Genomic DNA, 22,122 nt, shown 5'->3' with positions numbered 1-22,122 from the left:
GTCACCATCGCCTGAAGGACCAGTTGGAAATCATGGTTCCTAACAGAAAATTCTAAGTGAATGGCAGCATTATGTTATCAGAAAGCTCTACACCATCATTTTTTGTCATTGCAAGATTCAGAAAACCTTACTACAAAACACACATAAATAAATAGAGAACATAAAAAGTGACATCGTCCAGATTCTGTTTTATTTTTTCATTAAACCTTTCATATACAGCTTTATTCCTAAGGCACAGAACCAACCTGAAACAACAATCCAGTTAAGCTGTGTCATTTTTGATGATCTTAGTCCTCAAATTTGACTTTATGTACCAATACTTTAAGTTTTCTATCAACAGGCACATTGTAAAGCAGTATAACTAATACATCATGGTGTGAGCATATATTTATTTGTAGATTTTATTTTGTTTTATTTGTGTGTAAACAATAGGGAAGATGAAAGCGTGAAACATTTTGACAAATCTATAGTTACTAAAATATCAGTGTTTCAGTTCAAATAGATCCCCACAGAAAAAATGTTTTGTAACTAGAGCCGTCTTTTAATCACTTGCTAGCCATCAAGAATAGTTTGAGAAAGGGGCTGGTGGATCTGTGTCCCTGAAACTTTAACATTATCTTTTAATGGTTGCCATCAGTGGCTGCTCAAGAGGTGGGGCTGCACTGCAGTTCACATTTCAAATTGGGGAGCCACAAAAAAAACTGCCACCAACTGTCTTCCCAAACTGAGTCACTGGCTGTTGGTGTGGCTCCCCTATTTGAACTTTGGACTGTCCTGCAGCCCCACCTTTAGAGATGCACTGGTTGACATCATCAATGGACCCATGTTTTCACTGAAGGAAGGATACTGAAGAGGTGGGAACCAAACCATTTCAATTACTAGCCCAGTAGATTTAAAGTCAAAACAGTAGGATGAGTGTAAAAGTGTTTTAAGGCCCCAATAATATTGCAGATGAGATCTATATAGGCTATAAACTGGACTTAAAGCTACTAGGTCCAGTGTTATCACCAAGCTGCAATTCAGACATTCTAAATCGAATTATGTTAGTGTGACACCCACCGGGGTGAATATCACGAATTTTTATAAACTAAGTGTTTACTGCAGCTTACAATACAGGGCATCTTATGTTATATTATACACGCTCATTAATTATGCAATTTTCCATGAAGGAGTTACTTTATTTAACTGGAGCGCTTCAGTGAGGCTTCCTCCACTGTAAAGAACTTTTAGAGATTATCACATTCGATAAATGAAATGCAAGCATCAATCATAATATACAGGAAAACATTTTGACCTTAAACAATCATATCACATCTATGTTACAAGGTACAGGAACAATTGCGTTTAAAATTTCTCAGCAATTCGGGCCCCAATAAACCTCTGTCTCTTATAGCTAGCCATAAGTTCATCTCCTGAGGTTTGGGGTAAATGTAACAAATGGGAGATTGATATATACAAAATGCATCCGGTTTTGATTCAGGTTTGCAGTTCTCTCCTGGCTTAACAATAACGTAACAATGCAGTGATCTTTCATTTACTGTGTCTCAGCAATAATCTTTAGTGAATTTGTATCTCCTTGACTAATATCTGAATTATTTCAAAACCTACTGCATTTGATAACACTCGCCAGCTGGACTTAGTGCTATTGAGTGAAGACTCTGTCCCTCCATTAGAAGCGGACTGTGTGATCCATGTTGTTTTCTAAAGAATAGTGCTTTACAATTGAACCACTTATTCTGGCTATGTCCCTTAACCATAGTCTATGAGCTGTAGCTGCTAGTTGATGGTAAAGAGCTGCGTGCCCCTGGATAACTGTCTATTTACAAAGAGCTGCTAATTGAGTTGGCTGGGGATAAATTCTTGGGCGGTTTGCGGTCCCAAAACCGCTCTCATCTAACACATTCAGTCTAAGTACAATCTGAATGGAGCTCTAGTCTCAGTTAAAATCACCTAGTCATAGGAGTGCAGGTGAAGCTGCTGGGAAGCAATGGGTTAACTTTATGTAATTGCTATACCTATCATCTTGATGATGTGAGCTGAGCAGTGTAATTGGGGATTTTACAGACACCTCTGTCTCCGTGTCACAACCAGATCAATGCTGCAGCTGGCTCACCCCTATTCGGCTGCCACTACAAGCTGTGGCCGCCTCCCGTGCCATCTCATAGTGGTGGGGAATCATGTCACTGCCCTACAGCCACACTACAAAGGGATCCCTATTGCTGCTCTGCCCCTGTTCAGTGCCTGTTGGAAGCTGCTACTCACTGGGTGAAGACACACAGTTACTCTCCGTCTTCCCTCTGGTCACCGGGAACATTAGTCAAGACCGGGTTAAATAACGCAGCACTTCTCCTCACTGCCAGCCACTGGATCTTCTCTAACATGGCTGCCCAACTGTTCAACTGTCACACCAGCCAGCATGAGCCAGCCTCTCCCTGAAGCTGCATGTGACATTTGTGTAGCCAGCGCATGGGTGAGAGTTCCCATTCACCATGCGCTAGCTCTGTAGCTCTAGTCCCACTGTCACCAATGATGCTCTGGCCCCATTAACTGGATATAAAGGAGTATTTACAAATTAACAGCAAATGTCCTCACTAGGAGTGGGCAGAGGAAATTCATTTAAGTACTGTATAGGGAAGTAATAAGCATCATACTACCCAAAGACATAATACGGCCCACCAAGTTTTTCCCTGTGGTCCCCAGCTACTTCCTGCTTTATAGCCCATCAGTTCTGGTGCTGTGTGACATCCTTCCATTCCATAGAGAATACAGGATGCATAGTTTACATAATGGGGTAGTTACATCCATACAAGAAATACAATCAAATTAATCCTTCTCTGTTCCATGCCTTGTTGTCCACAGCTAATTCTATACTTTATGCCCCACACAACTTCACCTGCAGGTCCAATTTTAAGGTACAGGTAATAGAGCTGGGGTGATGTGCAAGGCCAGCCCGAGCTTTTGTTTTTGGTAAGCAAAAATAAATGTTGCCGCCCCTTGATTGGATAAACTTTTAAACAGCGCACTCCACAAAAAAGGGGTGTTGTCTCACAAGAAAGGTACATGGCCACACAATTCTACCCGCAAGGGTAGAGGGTGATAGTGGGCGACAGGGAGATAATAGGTAACTGGGAACCCAGGTGTGGCAGAGAGATAGTGGGTGACTGGGGCAGGGGTGACAGGAAGATAGTGGGTGGCTGAGGCAGGGGTGACTGGGAGATAGTGGTTGGCAGAGGCAGGAGTGACAGGGAGATAGTGGTTGGCTGAAGCAGGGGTGACTAGGAGATAGTGAGTGACTGAGCAGGGGTGACGGAGACAGTGGTTGACTGAGGCAGGGGCGACAGGGAGATTGTGGGTGACTGAGGCAGGGGTGACTGAGAGCTAGTGGCTGACTGAGGCAGGGTTGACTGGGAGATAGTGAGTGGCTGAGGCAGGGTCACGGAGATAGTGCGTGACTGAGGCAGGGGTGACTGGGAGATAGTGGGTGACTGAGGCAGGGGTGACAGGGAGATAGTGGGTGACTGGAGATAGTGGGTGACTGAGGCAGGGGTGACAAGGACATAGTGGCTGACTGAGGCAGGGGTGACTGGGAGATAGAGGGTGATTGGGAGATAGTGGATGACTGAGGCAGGGGTGACTGGGAGATAGTGGGTGACTGAAGCAGGGGTGACAAGGAGATCATTGGTGACTGAGGCAGGGGTGACAAGGAGATCATTGGTGACTGAGGCAGGGGTGACAAGATCATTGGTGACTGAGGGAGGGGTGACTGGGAGATAGTGGGTGGCTGAAGCAGGGTTGACTGGGAGATAGTGAGTGACTGAGGCAGGGGTGATAGGGAGATAGAGGGTGACTGAGGCAGGGGTGATAGGGACATAGGGGTTGACTGATGCAACTAAACAAAATGGACTTTATTACATTTTATGAAAAGCAATTATCTTGTACAAGAATTATACTTTCTTGCTTTGAATTGTGGACACAAATTTATCTTGTACTACATATTCTAATTTCATGCGAAATCGCAAAACACCCCATGCACTATTTACTGTAAAAAGGACTTGACTCCTAGTAAGTTTGCATAATGGAATTGCTAAGACTTCTTGCAGATTTCACTATATACAGAACTCTATAGTTTGTTTTATTTTCGTAAAGTAGAGATAAAGTACCAACCTAGCAGCTCCTGTTATTTTTCAAACACAGCCTTTAACATGGCAGTAAGGAGCTGATTGGCTCTCTCACCAAGTGTGGCGAGGCCAAGGGCTGCGTTGTGTATGCAGTTTCCTTGGCCTCGCAGTCCCTATAGCGTTGGCAAGGCTTAGTAAACTGAAGCTTACACAGTCTGCCTTCGAAGATGAACATTGCGACTGATGGTTGCGATGTTCATCACATGTACGTTCGCATCGCAAATGCAGATAGGAGGTGGTATGCACCTCCTCCTGCATTTGCATTGCTAAGGATTACAAGTCCAAAGTTGCTGCATGCAACTTTGCAAATTGCCATCCTTGATGAATTAGACCCTGGGGGTCATTCCGAGATGATCGTAGCTAAATTTAGCACAGCTACAATCATTCACACTGAAATGTGGGGGGACGCCCAGCACAGGGCTATCCCGCCCCGCATGTCAGCGGCGATGCCTTTGCACTTCAAGAGCAGCTCCCGGCCAGTGCAGCTTTAGCGTGCTGGCCGGGAGCTACTCATCGCTCCCTGGCTCGCAGCGGCTGCGTGTGATGTCACGCAGCCGCTGCGGCCCACCCCCCCGTTCGGTCCGGCCAGACCTGCGTTGGCCGGACCGCGCTCACGAAATGGCGGACGCCGTTCCGCCCCCCCCCCCGCCCAGCGACCGCCTCTGCCTGTCAATCAGGCAGAGGCGATCGTAGCGGCCCATCGGCCTTCGGCCGTCTGGCATGAGCGGGCGCACTGCAGCGCCGGCGCGTGTACAGTTCTGACCCGATCGCACCGCTGCGATAAACTGCAGCATGGGATCGGGTCAGAATGACCCCCCCTGTGTAAGAAATTGCTACAGTACCGTTTGCTGGTTGTTGACTGGTGACACAAAGCTATTAATGCACTGGTATGATTCGTTTCTCCTCAACTGCAACTTGTCCTGGCAAAGGAACCATATGGTCTTATGTTATGAATGTGGATGTTAGTAAAAAGTTTTCTTTCCTTTTAAACATGAACATTTTAAATTGTATTTCAGTAACTGTTTAGGGGTGTGAGAAAATGTTACAGTATAATGAGAGTTAATGAGAGTTTTAGGTGTAACAAGGTTTTCTTTTGTCTGGCTATACAATGCTGTATGAGGCTTTGGTCTGCTATAGCAGGTGGTAGTTTGCCAGGTCTACAATCTGTTCCGTTTGATTTTCAAAGCTTTGAACATGAGCTGCTTTAGCTGGACCTGCTTTCATACCTTGCTGTCATTACAAACAGGCAGCACGTTTCAAAACAAGCAAAGGCTGATAAGGTTTGATATTTATTACAAAAGCATATGTTCTCTTGAAGAAGCTGTCTCCCCAGGATAAGACCCAGTGTAAAACAAAAGAGATCTTTGTGTTAGATGCAACTGTATGACTGATTCTCCTGCATGCCTGTCTTTCAAAAACGAGTCAATTGTTAGACACCTGTACAATGTAACTTTACACTGCAGAACTTACAGGGCAAGCAAAGTTCATTCCAACTTTACTTTGGAATTTATTCTGAATTATTAAAACTAGAAGTCAGCAAAATAGTAGGCAAACCCAAACAAATGTGTAACATATACCTTCTATTTCACTACAAAATATGTTTTCATTCAGCTGGCTACACTGCTGCAATGTAATCTTACATGAAATGTTAATATACACAGGATAGGAACATGTACAACATTCACAGTGGTAAAAAAATCCATGGTGACCTTTTCCTGTGTTGACCTGTTGTCCATGTCGTCCTTTAGTCTATGTCGACCTAATGCCTGTCGACCATTAGTGGTTGATCTTATCCATGTTGACCTATTATCTGGATACCAAAAAATATATTTGAGTCGTTTATGCAAAATTAGTATCTTCTTCAAGTACAGTAATTAAGGGTTTATTTTACACCAATAGATAAGCAAAACATACACTATTAGGGGTTCCTGAGGATTGAAGTTGGGAAACATTGCCCTGCTGTATACATAAGTATGATGCAGGCACTGTATTTTTTAAATGCTTTTAAAACAAATTAGTGCAAATACACCCACAACATAAGTCAAACAATAATCACAATAACAGGTTATTTTAAGGAGTGGGGCTTTCTTTGCTGAGAGTTCTTGAATAATGTGGCAAAATAAGAAGCGTTCAATGGTGCTGTATGTTCAGCGTTAAATAGTGCAGTATGTTCTAACGTTAGACCCGCAGTGCTTTGATACCAAATGTACTTTACTAAATGAAATAACTAATGTGGCTTATATGGGATGCTATTAGGATCCCGCCATTTGGAATCCCGGTGTTCGGTATCCTGATGTCTGAATCCTGACACTGATCGGAATACCAACATGGATTACACTGCTGGAGCCAGGATCCCAAACAAGTAGCTGCCACCACTCAGGATAGGATGAGAGAGGGGAAGGGAGGGTGTGTGTGTTAGGTTAAGGTTGCAGGGGGCGGGTTAGGGTTACACTGCCACGGTGGAATGTTTAGAGCAGTGGTGGAACTAGCAAGTGGTGGGCCCAGATGCAGCAATATGCATTGGGGCCCCCACACATTACAAAATGGGGCATGGCCTTATTGAGGAGAGGCGTGGGAACACAATAGTACCTCCAATTCAAATGATGGCACATAGTAGTGAATCTTATTCACATTACACCACATAGTAGAGCATCTTATTCATGTTGTATCACAGAGTAGTACTCCTTAAAACACGTTATACCACACAGTAGAGATCTTTATATTTATTGCGCCATGCAGTATTACTACTTATACATGTTACATCACACACTTGAACCCTTATTCACATTGCACTACACAGTAGTGCCTCTTAATTACGTTAAGTCACAAAGTACTGCTCCTTACACGTTATTGCACACAGAAGTAGTGCCCCTTACACATTAAACCATACAATAGTAGTGCTCCTTACACATTATGCCACACAGGAGTGGTGCCCCTTACACGTTATGCCACACAGTAGTAGTGCTCCTTACACATTATGCCACACAGAAGTGATGCCCCAGACACATAATGCCCCACAGTAGTAGTGCTCCTTACACATTATTCCACACAGAAGTAGTGCCCCTTACACATTATGCCACACAGTAGTAGTGCTCATTACACATTATGCCAAATAGTAGTAGTGCCCCTTACACATTATTCCACACAGTAGTAGTGCCCCTTACACATTATTCCACACAGTAGTAGTGCCCCTTACACATTATTTCACACACACTAATGCATGCCCACCTGTGACAGAAGCCTGCCTCATTGAGGTAGGAGTGCAGCACTGCAGATCTGGAGACCGACTTTTGATTGGAGCAGAGTCTGAGACCAGCACTGCCCACAGATGTTCTGGTAGTATACAAGACAAGGCAAAGTGCTAGAAGGGATCTGGCTGCCTGACGCTGCTGAGAGCAGTCACAAAAAAAGGGATGTAGTCCGCACCAGAAACTTTTCCCAGTTCCCAGTCCGCCAAAGCGACTGGAGTGAAAAATGGGAGCTGATATAATTTAGATACTCAACTAATGTTCTATTCAACCTTAATTAGGAAATCATACAGTAATTGGCGGTGCTCCCTAGAGTCAAATATGATATTACAGAGTTTGGAGAAAAGAGGACTCTTTGTTTAGGGCAGCTTCAAATAAAAATAGTACTACATTCTTAAAACATAACTTTTAATATTACATTGAATAAAATAGGAGAATGGTATTAAAAGAGAATTAAATGAAGGTTAGATAATTAAGCCTAAACCACCATTTTAAAAAGAGGAAAGAGGAAGGCAGAAATAGAGGGCATTAATGTTCCTTCTTCTTTTCCTTAATCAGACTCCACCCTTTTTTATAGTAACCTCTTAAATGTGGTCTGGTAATAAATGGTGAGTATTAGCAATTCTCAAAAGGTAAAGTACCTCATTTGTGGACATCATAGGCATACAATTGCATAAAAAGTTATTGCTAAGAAGCTCCTTCTGATGAGCCACTCAGAATTACTAACTCTGTTATGTAACCCCCTCTCAGAGGGATGCACAAAGTTCCTACCATCAGTGTAACGTTTTGCAAATCAGATAGATACTTGTATCTTTCCATACGCTGTTTAGCAATAATGTATCAGTACTTGAAACTACTGTATGTATACATGGAGTGCCTTTTTGTAGTAACAGTGATTCAGTCTAATATGGGCAGATAACAATGCTCTAGAGATATAAGACCTACCTGCCTCCTAGTCCCCCTACTTCTTCTGTCATGCCGTTATGCATGCAGAGGATGGTGGATGAGAGAGCAGAGATGGCTGCTGGGGTGAGAGGACAGTCAGAGGTGGTCACTTTTACTGTCCGTGTTATCCCCCAAATTGTGTCCTGGTATCCAAGTACATTGCAGGACACAACTCTGGGATCACGGATTAGAGGGTGCCCAGAAATTTGAATGCCTGATAATATAGAGTGCATGGCATGGTAGGGATGATTCCAGTCGGAGCTCTGTGCCTAGTCAATGTCTGTAGCCAGCAGTATCAGTACACACTGCTGAGATCAGTTAACTAGTAGGGCGTTCAGTTGGGGAGAGAGGCAGGCAAAGCTACATCTTCAGAGGATGCTGTGAAATTGGAGTAACAAGAGGTAAATGGGGAAAGTTGAGAGAAGAGAGTGTCCCAGACTGTGCAGACAGCCTCTAATCATTACTGGGGGACTGGCAGTGGCATGAGTCAGACTCACTGACTGACTGTAATGCCGCAAGCTGTGGTCCCCTTTGATAATGTGGGCCCTGGTGCAATGCACCAGACACTGCTAGTTCTGCCTGTGGTTTATGGTTAGGCTGAAGGGAGGGTGGGGTAGGTTTAGGCTGCGGGAAGGGGGGGTTAGGGTTAGGCACCACGGAGGAGTGTTAGGGTTAGGATGCGGGAGGGGGAGGGATAGGTTTAGGCTGCAGGGAGGGAGGGTTAGGCATTAGGGTTAGCTACCTCACTCCACAAGTGTCAGGATTCCCAGTGCTAAGATGGCACAGTCTGTATTTTGACTGCTTGCACCCAGAACGCAGGGATATCATATGTAACCCATTTATATGAATCTCATGGAATGATATTCACTCCTTTATCCACCATGGATATTTTATCCACCAGTACTCTTAGGTAACCTCCAAAAAAAAGTTGTATCACATCACATAGCATTATAATGTTTCAGAGGATTGTTTTATTGTAAAGTAAACATATCACACTCACCAAAAACTTGTAATATCGGTTATATGACAAAAATAGTGGACACAGGTGTATATGATGTTCATCTGATTATTGCTCCTGCCATCCTTGGTATAAGGTAGATCCCGGTTATATAGTACATGCACAGTTCTGGAACCTGATATGTTTAATCCATAATGACCTCCCTCAAAGGTTAAAACTCATCCAATGCATGCTTTATTGTTTCTACTTACAGTAGTTCCTTAAATAGGATGCTTACTCCAGTTGGTCACATGACACAATAAACTAATATGAACACGCGCTTCAGTATTTACTAGTGATGTGCACCGGAAATTTTTCGGGTTTTGTATTTTGGTTCTGGATTCGGTTCCGCGGCCGTGTTTTGGATCGGACGCGTTTTGGCAAAACCTCACCGAAAATTTTTTGTCGGATTCGGGTGTGTTTTGGATTTGGGTGTTTTTTTCAAAAACCCCTAAAAAGCAGCTTAAATCATAGAATTCGGGGGTCATTTTGATCCCATAGTATTATTAACCTCAATTACCATAATTTCCACTCATTTCCAGTGTATTCTGAACACCTCACAATATTATTTTTAGTCCTAAAATTTGCACCGAGGTCGCTGGATGACTAAGCTAAGCGACCCAAGTGGCCGACACAAACACCTGGCCCATCTAGGAGTGGCACTCCAGTGTCAGACACGATGGCCGATTTAAAAAATAGTCCCCAAACAGCACATGATGCAAAGAAAAAAAGAGGCGCACCAAGGTGGCTGTTTGACTAAGCTAAGCGACACAAGTGGCCGACACAAACACCTGGCCCATCTAGGAGTGGCACTGCAGTGTCAATCAAGACAGGATGGCCCTTCCAAAAAATTGTCCCCAAACAGCACATGATGCAAAGAAAAAAAGAGGCGCACCAAGGTGGCTGTGTGACTAAGCTAAGCGACACAAGTGGCCGACACAAACACCTGGCCCATCTAGGAGTGGCACTGCAGTGTCAATCAAGACAGGATGGCACTTCCAAAAAATTGTCCCCAAACAGCACATGATGCAAAGAAAAAAAGAGGTGCACCAAGGTGGCTGTGTGACTAAGCTAAAAGACACAAGTGGCCGACACAAACACCTGGCCCATCTAGGAGTGGCACTGCAGTGTCAATCAAGACAGGATAGCACTTCCAAAAAATTGTCCCCAAACAGCACATGATGCAAAGAAAAAAAGAGGCGCACCGAGGTGGCTGTGTGACTAAGCTAAGCGACACAAGTGGCCGACACAAACACCTGGCCCATCTAGGAGTGGCACTGCAGTGTCAATCAAGACAGGATGGCACTTCCAAAAAATTGTCCCCAAACAGCACATGATGCAAAGAAAAAAAGAGGCGCACCAAGGTGGCTGTGTGACTAAGCCAAGCGACACAAGTGACGTGAACCAAACAGGAATAAAGAAATCTGCTCCCCCAACACAGAGGTATTGTTTCTGCAGGCAAAGGGAATAGCAAGCATATCCACAGCAACAGAAGATAATTCAGATCAAAACCAAATAAAAATAGGCAGAGAGAAGAACATAGCTAGGAACAGAAAAAGCACAAACAAAACTCTAAAAGCTATGTGTACAAATGCTAGGAGCTTAGGAAATAAAATCCCAGAACTAACTGCAATAATGACAAGGGATGATCTAGACATTGTGGCAATTACAGAGTCATGGTACAATGAAAATCATGACTGGGACATAGCTATACCGGGATATACTTTATTTAGGAAGGACAGAATTGGAAAAATCGGAGGAGGGGTAGCAATGTATGTAAAAAATGCCATAAATACTACATTAATACAAAGTATTGAAGAAAAAACTGAGGCCCTTTGGGTGACCATAGAAACAGGGGAAAAGTTGATTATTCGTATTGGCGTGATATACAGGCCACCAGGTCAGGAAGAGGAACTTGACAAGAACCTATTGCAGGACATAACTAAAATGGCATTAAAAGGAGAGGTAATAATCATGGGAGACTTTAATCTTCCTGATGTAAACTGGGAGGTGTCTGTTGCTAGTTCCACTAGAAGTAGGAACATTTTAAATTCCCTTCAGGGAGCATCCCTCCACCAATTGGTGAGGGAGCCCACTCGGAAAGACGCAATATTAGACTTAATACTTACAAATGGAGACAGATTATCGGACGTAAAAGTGGGTGAAAACCTGGGATCCAGTGATCATCAAGCAGTATGGTTCAGCATTAAGACAGAGACTGACTCGTCCCATACAAAAACAAAGGTGTTGGTTTTTAGGAAGGCTGATTTTGTAGGGATGGGAAAATGTGTAAGCGATTCTTTGGCAGAGTGGAGGAACTTGGAAACAGTGCAGGAGAGGTGGGAAACATTAAAATGTGCAATATTGAAGGCAACAGACCTTTGTATCAAAACTGTTAGGAAAAACACAAGGAAAAGGAAGCCAGTGTGGTTTGCAAAAGAAGTAGCAAATATTGTGAGAGCAAAAAAGATGGCTTTTAGGAAATATAAGCAGACACAAAATAATGAAGACAAAAAGATATATCTTGTTAGACAGAATGAGACAAAGAAGGTAATCAGATGTGCAAAGGGACAAGCTGAGGAGAAAATGGCCCAGTCAGTGGGTAAAGGAGGCAAAACTTTTTTTAGGTATATAAGCGAAAGGAGAAAAACAAAAGGCGGAATTATAAAACTAAAGACGGACACTGGGAGTCTTGTTGAAGGAGACAATTTAATAGCAGATCATCTTAATGATTATTTTTGCTCAGTATTTACTACTGAAAGAGAGGGGAAGGGGCCACAGTTAAGTTGCAGGGATATTCAGGAAAATGAAACAAGTACATTTACAGAGGAGAAGGTCCTAACAGAACTCTCAAAGCTGAAAGTGGACAAATCTATGGGGCCAGATGGGATACATCCAAGGATACTAAAATAACTTAAAGAGGTGCTGGTAGCACCATTGACAGAATTATTCAACCAGTCATTAGCTACAGGAGTAATTCCAGAGGACTGGAAAATAGCAAATGTAGTCCCACTGCACAAAAGTGGAAGCAAGGAAGAGGCAAACAACTACAGACCAGTGAGTCTTACATCAGTAGTAGGGAAATTGATGGAAACACTCTTAAAAGAAAGAGTTGTAGATTATCTCAAATCCGGCAATTTACTGGATCCCAAACAGCATGGATTCACTGGGGGGAGATCATGTCAAACAAATCTTATTGACTTTTTTTATTGTGTGACTAAAGTGATGGATAAAGGTGGAGCCATGGATATAGCTTATCTAGACTTTAGTAAGGCTTTTGACACAGTTCCACATCGCAGACTGCTAAATAAACTTGAAAGTTTGGGATTGGATATTAGGATTATTGAATGGATAAGATCTTGGTTGAAGGATAGAAAACAGAGAGTTGTGGTAAATGGAGTGCATTCACAGGAGGGAAATGTTACCAGTGGAGTACCCCAGGGATCTGTACTTGGACCAGTGCTTTTTAATATCTTTATTGGTGACATTGCAAATGGCATTAAAGGGAAAGTATGCCTTTTTGCAGATGACACAAAGGTATGCAACAGGGTAGGCACACCAGGTGGGGTAAAACAAATGATTGAGGATCTAGGTAGATCTGAATGGTCAAGAGTCTGGCAATTACAGTTTAATGCCAAAAAATGCAAAATCATGCACTTGGGTCTCAAAAATCCTAAAGCTAAATACAGTATTAATGGCACTATACTGGAAACTACTGAGGAGGAAAGGGATCTAGGAGTCACTATTTCAGATGACTTAAAGGCAGGTAAGCAATGTAACAAGGCAATGAGGAAGGCTAGTCAGATGCTTGGCTGCATTGGGAGAGGAATCAGCAGCAGAAAGAAAGAAGTAATAATGCCACTGTATAGGTCATTGGTACGGCCTCATCAAGAATACTGTATTCAGTTCTGGAGGCCATATCTTCAAAAGGATATTAATACATTAGAAACTGTACAAAGGAGGGCAACTAAAATGGTGCATGGCCTACATCACAAAACATACCCAGAAAGACTAAGAAATCTCAATATGTATAGTTTGGAGCAGAGAAGGGAAAGGGGGGACATGATAGAAACTTTCAAATATATCAAGGGTCTTAACAAAGTCCAGGAGGGAAACATTCTCCAAATGAAGAGAAGCAATAGGACACGAGGACATGCACTGAGACTGGAGGGGGGGAGGTTCAGGGGAAATTTGCGGAAAAATTATTTCACAGAAAGGGTAGTGGACAAGCGGAATAGGCTCCCATTAGAGGTGGTAGAGGCTAAGACAGTAGAGCAATTTAAACATGCAAGGGATAGACATAAGGATATCCTTACAAAGAAATAAGGATCAAATAAGGTTAGAGATAAAAATAATATAAAAAAAAAAAAGGGGCAGACTAGATGGGCCAAGTGGTTCTTATCTGCCGACAAATTCTATGTTTCTATGTTTCTATGACACAAACACCTGGCCCATCTAGGAGTGGCACTGCAGTGTCAATCAAGACAGGATGGCACTTCAAAAAATTTTCCACAAACAGCACATGATGCAAAGAAAAATGAAAGAAAAAAGAGGTGCAAGATGGAATTGTCCTTGGGCCCTCCCACCCACCCTTATGTTGTATAAACAGGACATGCACACTTTAACGAACCCATCATTTCAGTGACAGGGTCTGCCACACGACTGTGACTGAAATGACTGGTTGGTTTGTGCCCCCACCAAAAAAGAAGCAATCAATCTCTCCTTGCACAAACTGGCTCTACAGAGGCAAGATGTCCACCTCATCATCATCCTCCGATTCCTCACCCCTTTCACTGTGTACATCCCCCTCCTCACAGATTATTAATTCGTCCCCACTGGAATCCACCATCTCAGGTCCCCGTGTACTTTCTGGAGGCAATTGCTGCTGGTGAATGTCTCCACGGAGGAATTGAATATAATTCATTTTTATGAACATCATCTTCTCCACATTTTCTGGAAGAAACCTCGTACGCCGATTGCTGACAAGGTGAGCGGCTGCACTAAACACTCTTTCGGAGTACACACTAGAGGGAGGGCAACTTAGGTAAAATAAAGCCAGTTTGTGCAAGGGCCTCCAAATTGCCTCTTTTTCCTGCCAGTATACGTACGGACTGTCTGACGTTCCTACTTGGATGCGGTCACTCATATAATCCTCCACCATTCTTTCCATGGTGAGAGAATCATATGCAGTGACAGTAGACAACATGTCAGTAATCATTGGCAGGTCCTTCAGTCCGGACCAGATGTCAGCACTCGCTCCAGACTGCCCTGCATCACCGCCAGCGGGTGGGCTAGGAATTCTTAGCCTTTTCCTCGCACCCCCAGTTGCGGGAGAATGTGAAGGAGGAGATGTTGACGGGTCACGTTCCGCTTGACTTGACAATTTTCTCACCAGCAGGTCTTTGAACCTCTGCAGACTTGTGTCTGCTGGAAAGAGAGATACAACGTAGGTTTTAAATCTAGGATCGAGCACGGTGGCCAAAATGTAGTGCTCTGATTTCAACAGATTGACCACCCGTGAATCCTGGTTAAGCGAATTAAGGGCTCCATCCACAAGTCCCACAAGTCTAGCGGAATCGCTCTGTTTTAGCTCCTCCTTCAATGTCTCCAGCTTCTTCTGCAAAAGCCTGATGAGGGGAATGACCTGACTCAGGTTGGCAGTGTCTGAACTAACTTCACGTGTGGCAAGTTCAAAGGGTTGCAGAACCTTGCACAACGTTGAAATCATTCTCCACTGCGCTTGAGTCAGTTGCATTCCCCCTCCTTTGCCTATATCGTGGGCAGATGTATAGGCTTGAATGGCCTTTTGCTGCTCCTCCATCCTCTGAAGCAAATAGAGGGTTGAATTCCACCTCGTTACCACCTCTTGCTTCAGATGATGGCAGGGCAGGTTCAGGAATGTTTGGTGGTGCTCCAGTCTTCTGTACGCGGTGCCTGAATGCCGAAAGTGGCCTGCAATTCTTCGGGCCACCGACAGCATCTCTTGCACGCCCCTATCATTTTTTAAATAATTCTGCACCACCAAATTCAATGTATGTGCAAAACATGGGACGTGCTGGAATTTGCCCAGATGTAATGCACGCACAATATTGCTGGCGTTGTCCGATGTCACAAATCCCCAGGAGAGTCCAATTGGGGTAAGCCATTCTGCGATGATCTTCCTCAGTTGCCGTAAGAGGTTGTCAGCTGTGTACCTATTCTGGAAAGTGGTGATACAAAGCGTAGCCTGCCTTGGAACGAGTTGGCGTTTGCGAGATGCTGCTACTGGTGCCGCCGCTGCTGTTCTTGCTGTGGGAGGCAATACATCTACCCAGTGGGCTGTCATAGTCATATAGTCCTGAGTCTGCCCTGCGCCACTTGTCCACATGTCCGTGGTTAAGTGGACATTGGGTACAACTGCATTTTTTAGGACACTGGTGAGTCTTTTTCTGAGGTCTGTGTACATTTTTGGTATCGCCTGCCTAGAGAAATGGAACCTAGATGGTATTTGGTACCGGGGACACAGTACCTCAATCAAGTCTATAGTTGCCTCTGAATTAACAATGGATACCGGAAACACGTTTCTCACCGCCCAGGCTGCCAAGGCCTGAGTTATCTGCTTTGCAGCAGGATGACTGCTGTGATATTTCATCTTCCTCGCAAAGGACTGTTGGACATATTCCTCCCACGGACAACAGGTGTCTCCCCGGGTGCCTGACTTAAACAAACCACCTCACCATCAGAATCCTCCTTGTCAATTTCCTCCCCAGCGCCAGCAACACCCATATCCTCATACTGGTGTACTTCAACAGTGACATCTTCAATTTGACTATCAGGAACTGGACTGCGGGTGCTCCTTCCAGCACTTGCAGGGGGCGTGCAAATGGTGGAAGGCGCAAGCTCTTCCCGTCCAGTGTTGGGAAGGTCAGGCATCGCAACCGACACAATTGGACTCTCCTTGGGGATTTGTGATTTTGAAGAACGCACAGTTCTTTGCTGTGCTTTTGCCAGCTTAAGTCTTTTCTTTTTTCTAGCGAGAGGATGAGTGCTTCCATCCTCATGTGAAGCTGAACCACGAGCCATGAACATAGGCCAGGGCCTCAGCCGTTCCTTGCCACTCCGTGTCGTAAATGGCATATTGGCAAGTTTACGCTTCTCCTCAGACGCTTTTAGTTTAGATTTTTGGGTCATTTTACTGAACTTTTGTGTTTTGGATTTTACATGCTCTCTACTATGACATTGGGCATCGGCCTTGGCAGACGACGTTGATGGCATTTCATCGTCTCGGCCATGACTAGTGGCAGCAGCTTCAGCACGAGGTGGAAGTGGATCTTGATCTTTCCCTTTAACCTCCACATTTTTGTTCTCCATTTTTTAATGTGTGGAATTATATGCCAGTATCAATAGCAATGGCCTACTACTATATTTACTGCGCAAAACTGTCTAAAATGCACAGCAGTGGCCTACCGTACTGCTATAAGTATATATATAGTATACTGGTGGACACTGTCAGCAAACTGCAAAACTGTCTAAAATGCACCACAGGTATAGAATGTAGATGGATAGTATACTTAATGGATGACGAGTGACGACACAGAGGTAGGTACAGCAGTGGCCTACCGTACTGCTATAAGTATATATATATTATACTGGTGGACACTGTCAGCAAACTGCAAAACTGTCTAAAATGCACCACAGGTATAGAATGTAGATGGATAGTATACTTAATGGATGACGAGTGACGACACAGAGGTAGGTACAGCAGTGGCCTACCGTACTGCTATAAGTATATATATATAGTATACTGGTGGACACTGTCAGCAAACTGCAAAACTGTCTAAAATGCACCACAGGTATAGAATGTAGATGGATAGTATACTTAATGGATGACGAGTGACGACACAGAGGTAGGTACAGCAGTGCACTCTGCACTGTACTCCTCCTATATAATATTAATTATACTGGTGGTCCCCAGTCCCCACACAATAAAGCAGCACACTGAGCACAGATATGGAGTGTTTTTCAGGCAGACAACGTATACTGGTGGTCACTGTCAGCAAAACTCTGCACTGTACTCCTGCTATAGCTGCTCCCCAGTCCCCACAATTAAGCAGTGTGAGCACTCAGCACAGATATATTATGCAGCACACTGAGCACAGATATGGTATGGAGCATTTTTTTCAGGCAGAGAACGGATAAAAACTGGTGGTCACTTATCAGCAAAACTCTGCACTGTACTCCTCCTAACAGCTGCTCCCCAATCCTCCCCACAAATAAGAAATAAAGTAAACCAATCAACTTCTACAATAAACGGAGAGGACGCCAGCCACGTCCTCTCCCTATCATCTCCAATGCACGAGTGAAAATGGCGGCGACGCACGGCTGCTTATATAGAATCCGAATCTCGCGAGAATCCGACAGCGGGATGATGACGTTCGGGCACGCTCGGGTTAGCCGAGCAAGGCGGGAAGGTTCTAACCTGCCTCGGACCCGTGTGAAAAAGGTGAAGTTCGGGGGGGTTCGGTTTCGGAGAAACCGAACCCGCTCATCACTAGTATTTACCAATTTGCTTAAAAACAAGCTTTCACATACAGATTATACATCATCATAACACATGATATCACCAGCATATTTCAGTCTTAATTCAGAGATGAATTTTATGTGCCTTTTCACAATAAGAAAAATAATCAATGAAAAGAAATACAGTATATATTTATAGAACTAGAACTTCTCTATCTTATGTGTGTTACTTCAAAAATAATAAACTTTTGGTCTGTTTTACGTACTCACTGGTTGTGAAGATAGAATATATTGAACGGGTAAAGCAGATAAAACTCCGGGTCATAAACCCAGAAGTCCGATCATTGTGAAGGACAGTTATTATGACAAGAGCTGTCCTTTTTGATTTTCTTCATGCATTTTTTAGCGTTAGTAAATGGCGATATGCATGTGGAGAGTGGCGGCAGAGGGGTAACTCCCAGAGGCAATGGAGACGTCTGCTTCCAGGCTCCAAGCCCTGAAGGGGCACCTGCATGTTCAGCAGAACCTGTGTAGTTCACAGTGGGATCCAAGTGTGATGCTGCTCTTCCAACGGAGCTCTGCGGCGCACCTGCTGCTGCTGCTGCATAGTTAATCTGCTCTATCCCAGAATCCATGCTACAACCTGCAATAGGATGGCCCATGTCTAGTACCACTCAGCTTGCACTGCAGCAAGTGATGGTGCACCCACCACTGCTGTTGGACTGTGAGATGGGACCCGCTGGTGAATGCTGATTCTGCATGCTGCAGATAGCTGAATCTCGTGAGTCTGTCCCTGACCCACCCGCCATTGTCACACAGCATAGCTGGAGACCTGCCAAGTCACTGTGGGCTCTGGTCTATTTAGACCAGCTGAGAGCGCTAACTATATAATTATGTAAGTCGTGTGTGTTTATACACACACACACACACACACACACACACACACACACACACACACACACACACACTAAAACACACACACACTAAAACACATACACACCATATTTGTATTATTTGATTTATATTGTTTTTTATTTGTTTATATTGTTTTATTTGCTTGCTGCATCCCACCCATAGACATTTTGAACTTGAGGAGCCTGCACACTGCATGTGTCAAGTGTCTAGTTTTTCCTTTAACAGGGGTTACACACGGAGATATCCATGCTTAAATTCTAAGCAATTCTGACTAGATTGCTTAGAAATTAAGCACGGATCTCTCCATGTGAATGCCCATAGTGACAACGATATGTGGCCCCGCGTATCGCTATCGCTGACTCTAGATTTGGCATGCACACATGCCAAATCTAGTTAGATTGCTCATTTCACCGCTGGGTTAAATGAGCCCCTCCCCCCCTTTCCCCCCCTACTTCGCTCAACACACATCGCGCTCTGTGCTGAGCGGTCTGTGCTAGATCACTCAGTACACATCTATCCCATGTGCACTGGCTTAATGCTCGTCTCCCTGATGTCATATCGAGATAATACGTACCTCGGTTTCTTTCTAGGTCACTGAGCTATCCAATAATGAAAACTTCATCCAAATATATCCAGTAGTTTGTTCCATCATCACGCAAAAACAGACAAACAAAATTAACAACTTTATTAGATAAATAGATATTATATTATTTATAAAATGTCTTCATTTTTACTTCAGCTAGCCCCATTAACTCCTTTTACTCAGTAGGTGACTTAAGTTGCTTAACTGTTTTATAAAATATGGTCACCTGTATTTTTTTTTTTTTACTTAATCATCTCATTATTTATCAGCAAAATTGACAAGTGTCAGATACTGTAAGACAAGTACAGTATACCATGTTGTGGTTTTCCCAACATTGCTTAACATCGGTGTTATATTGTTTCCATGTCAATGTGACAAGTAACATCTGAGGGTTTATTCATAGTGGACAACAGCAATGTAATAGGATTGGAATGCTAATGAGTGACAAGGTGCTGAAACAAAACACAAGGTTATCACATACATAGCACTGATACTATAGAGTGTTACGTGAAGGGAAATATTAACATGGTAAAGTTTAAAGATACAGGCCTTTGTGAATATATTGTAGGGTATTATCACTGTTAAAAAATATTCCTATTTGATTTGCAGACATTTTTCACATTTGTTAACAGTTGTCATGTTCATATGTTTTTATTATTTCTATTAGATACATAAAGACATAGAATACACAGACCAACAAAAACATTTACATTCCAAAATCACATTACATAAATCAAATATAAAAATAAAAGGAAAATACAAAAAACCTAGCAGTATAGGGCAAATACAGAAATTGTCTGATAACTATATTTACCAGGACAATTAACAAGGAATACTGATGTGCCTTGAAAAAAGTAAAACAGTATAATCAATACAATATGCAATATACAAAATATATGATGGGTGTTCTCTGGCCCAGTGATACAAACTTAGGTGGAGGCTCCTCCAACCCAATTGCATAGTTAGAGTGCTGTATTACACAGACTGAAAATTACTCAATCAATGTATTGGTCCATCAAAGGTGCATGTAAGTGAGGGGTTAATCTAGATTAATATATTGGGGGTCATTCCGACCCGATCCTACGCTGCCGTTTTTCACAGCGCAGCGACCAGGTCACTACTGCACATGCGTATGCACCGCAATGCACAGGCACGTCGTACGGGTACAAAGCAGATTGTTGCTGTGCAATGGATTTAACAAAGAATCCATTCGCACAGCCGATCACAAGGAGATTGACAGGAAGAAGGCGCTTCTGGGTGGCAACTGACCGTCTTCTGAGAGTGCCGTGGAAAACGGGGGCGTAACCAGGCATTTGCAGAGCGGGTGTCTGACGTCAATTCCGGGATCTGACAGACTGACGTGATCACAGTGGCTGAGTAAGTTCAGAGCTACTCAGAAACTGCACAAAAACTTTTTGCACAGCTCCCCTGCACAAGTGATCGCACACTTGCTATGCTAAAATACACTCCCCCATAGGCGGCGACTATCTGATTGCACGGTAGCAAAAAACTGCTACCGTGCGATCAACTCGAAATGACCCCCATTCTCTGTTCTGGTGGTTCTACACCACATAATAATTACTGATGTGTCTGGACCCCTGTTTTGGTTTTAAATCTTCATTGTACTTTGTTTTTTGCTATAGTAAAACCACCCTCGAATGTGTAGTAGAGATGTGCACTTGAAATTTTTCGGGTTTTGTGTTTTGGTTTTTGGTTCGGTTCCGCGGCCGTGTTTTGGGTTCGACCGCGTTTTGGCAAAACCTCACCGAATTTTTTTTGTCGGATTCGGGTGTGTTTTGGATTCAGGTGTTTTTTTCAAAAAACACTAAAAAACAGCTTAAATCATAGAATTTGGGGGTCATTTTGATCCCAAAGTATTATTAACCTCAAAAACCATAATTTCCACTAATTTCCAGTCTATTCTGAATACCTCACACCTCACAATATTATTTTTAGTCCTAAAATTTGCATCGAGGTCGCTGGATGACTAAGCTAAGCGACCCTAGTGGCCGACACAAACACCTGGCCCATCTAGTAGTGGCACTGCAGTGTCACGCAGGATGTACCTTCAAAAAAACACTCCACAAACAGCACATGACGCAAAGAAGAAAAAAAGAGGCGCAATGAGGTAGCTGTGTGAGTAAGCTAAGCGACCCTAGTGGCCGACACAAACACCTGGCCCATCTAGGAGTGGCACTGCAGTGTCACGCAGGATGGCCCTTCCAAAAAACACTCCCCAAACAGCACATGACGCAAAGAAGAAAAAAAGAGGCGCAATGAGGTAGCTGTGTGAGTAAGCTAAGCGACCCTAGTGGCCGACACAAACACCTGGCCCATCTAGGAGTGGCACTGCAGTGTCACGCAGGATGGCCCTTCCAAAAAACACTCCCCAAACAGCACATGACGCAAAGAAGAAAAAAAGAGGCGCAATGAGGTAGCTGTGTGAGTAAGCTAAGCGACCCTAGTGGCCGACACAAACACCTGGCCCATCTAGGAGTGGCACTGCAGTGTCACGCAGGATGGCCCTTCCAAAAAACACTCCCCAAACAGCACATGACGCAAAGAAGAAAAAAAGAGGCGCAATGAGGTAGCTGTGTGAGTAAGCTAAGCGACCCTAGTGGCCGACACAAACACCTGGCCCATCTAGGAGTGGCACTGCAGTGTCACGCAGGATGGCCCTTCCAAAAAACACTCCCCAAACAGCACATGACGCAAAGAAGAAAAAAAGAGGCGCAATGAGGTAGCTGTGTGAGTAAG

General features: G+C 43.7%; 1 long non-coding RNA gene across 1 annotated transcript; it reads right to left on the bottom strand.

The window, feature by feature from the left end:
- Positions 1-171: 171 nt before the first annotated feature.
- LOC134929109 (uncharacterized) lies at positions 172-2,399 on the bottom strand. The gene is made up of 2 exons (XR_010178290.1): positions 2,263-2,399; positions 172-245 (listed from the first exon to the last, which is right to left on the bottom strand). It is a non-coding gene; the product is annotated as an uncharacterized LOC134929109 (long non-coding RNA).
- Positions 2,400-22,122: the final 19,723 nt, after the last annotated feature.

This window comes from Pseudophryne corroboree, chromosome 5 (assembly GCF_028390025.1).
Source record: "Pseudophryne corroboree isolate aPseCor3 chromosome 5, aPseCor3.hap2, whole genome shotgun sequence".
Classification (NCBI taxonomy): Eukaryota; Metazoa; Chordata; class Amphibia; order Anura; family Myobatrachidae; genus Pseudophryne; species Pseudophryne corroboree.
Note: the sequence above shows the minus strand (reverse complement) of the source record. Positions and strands in the feature narration are given on the sequence as shown.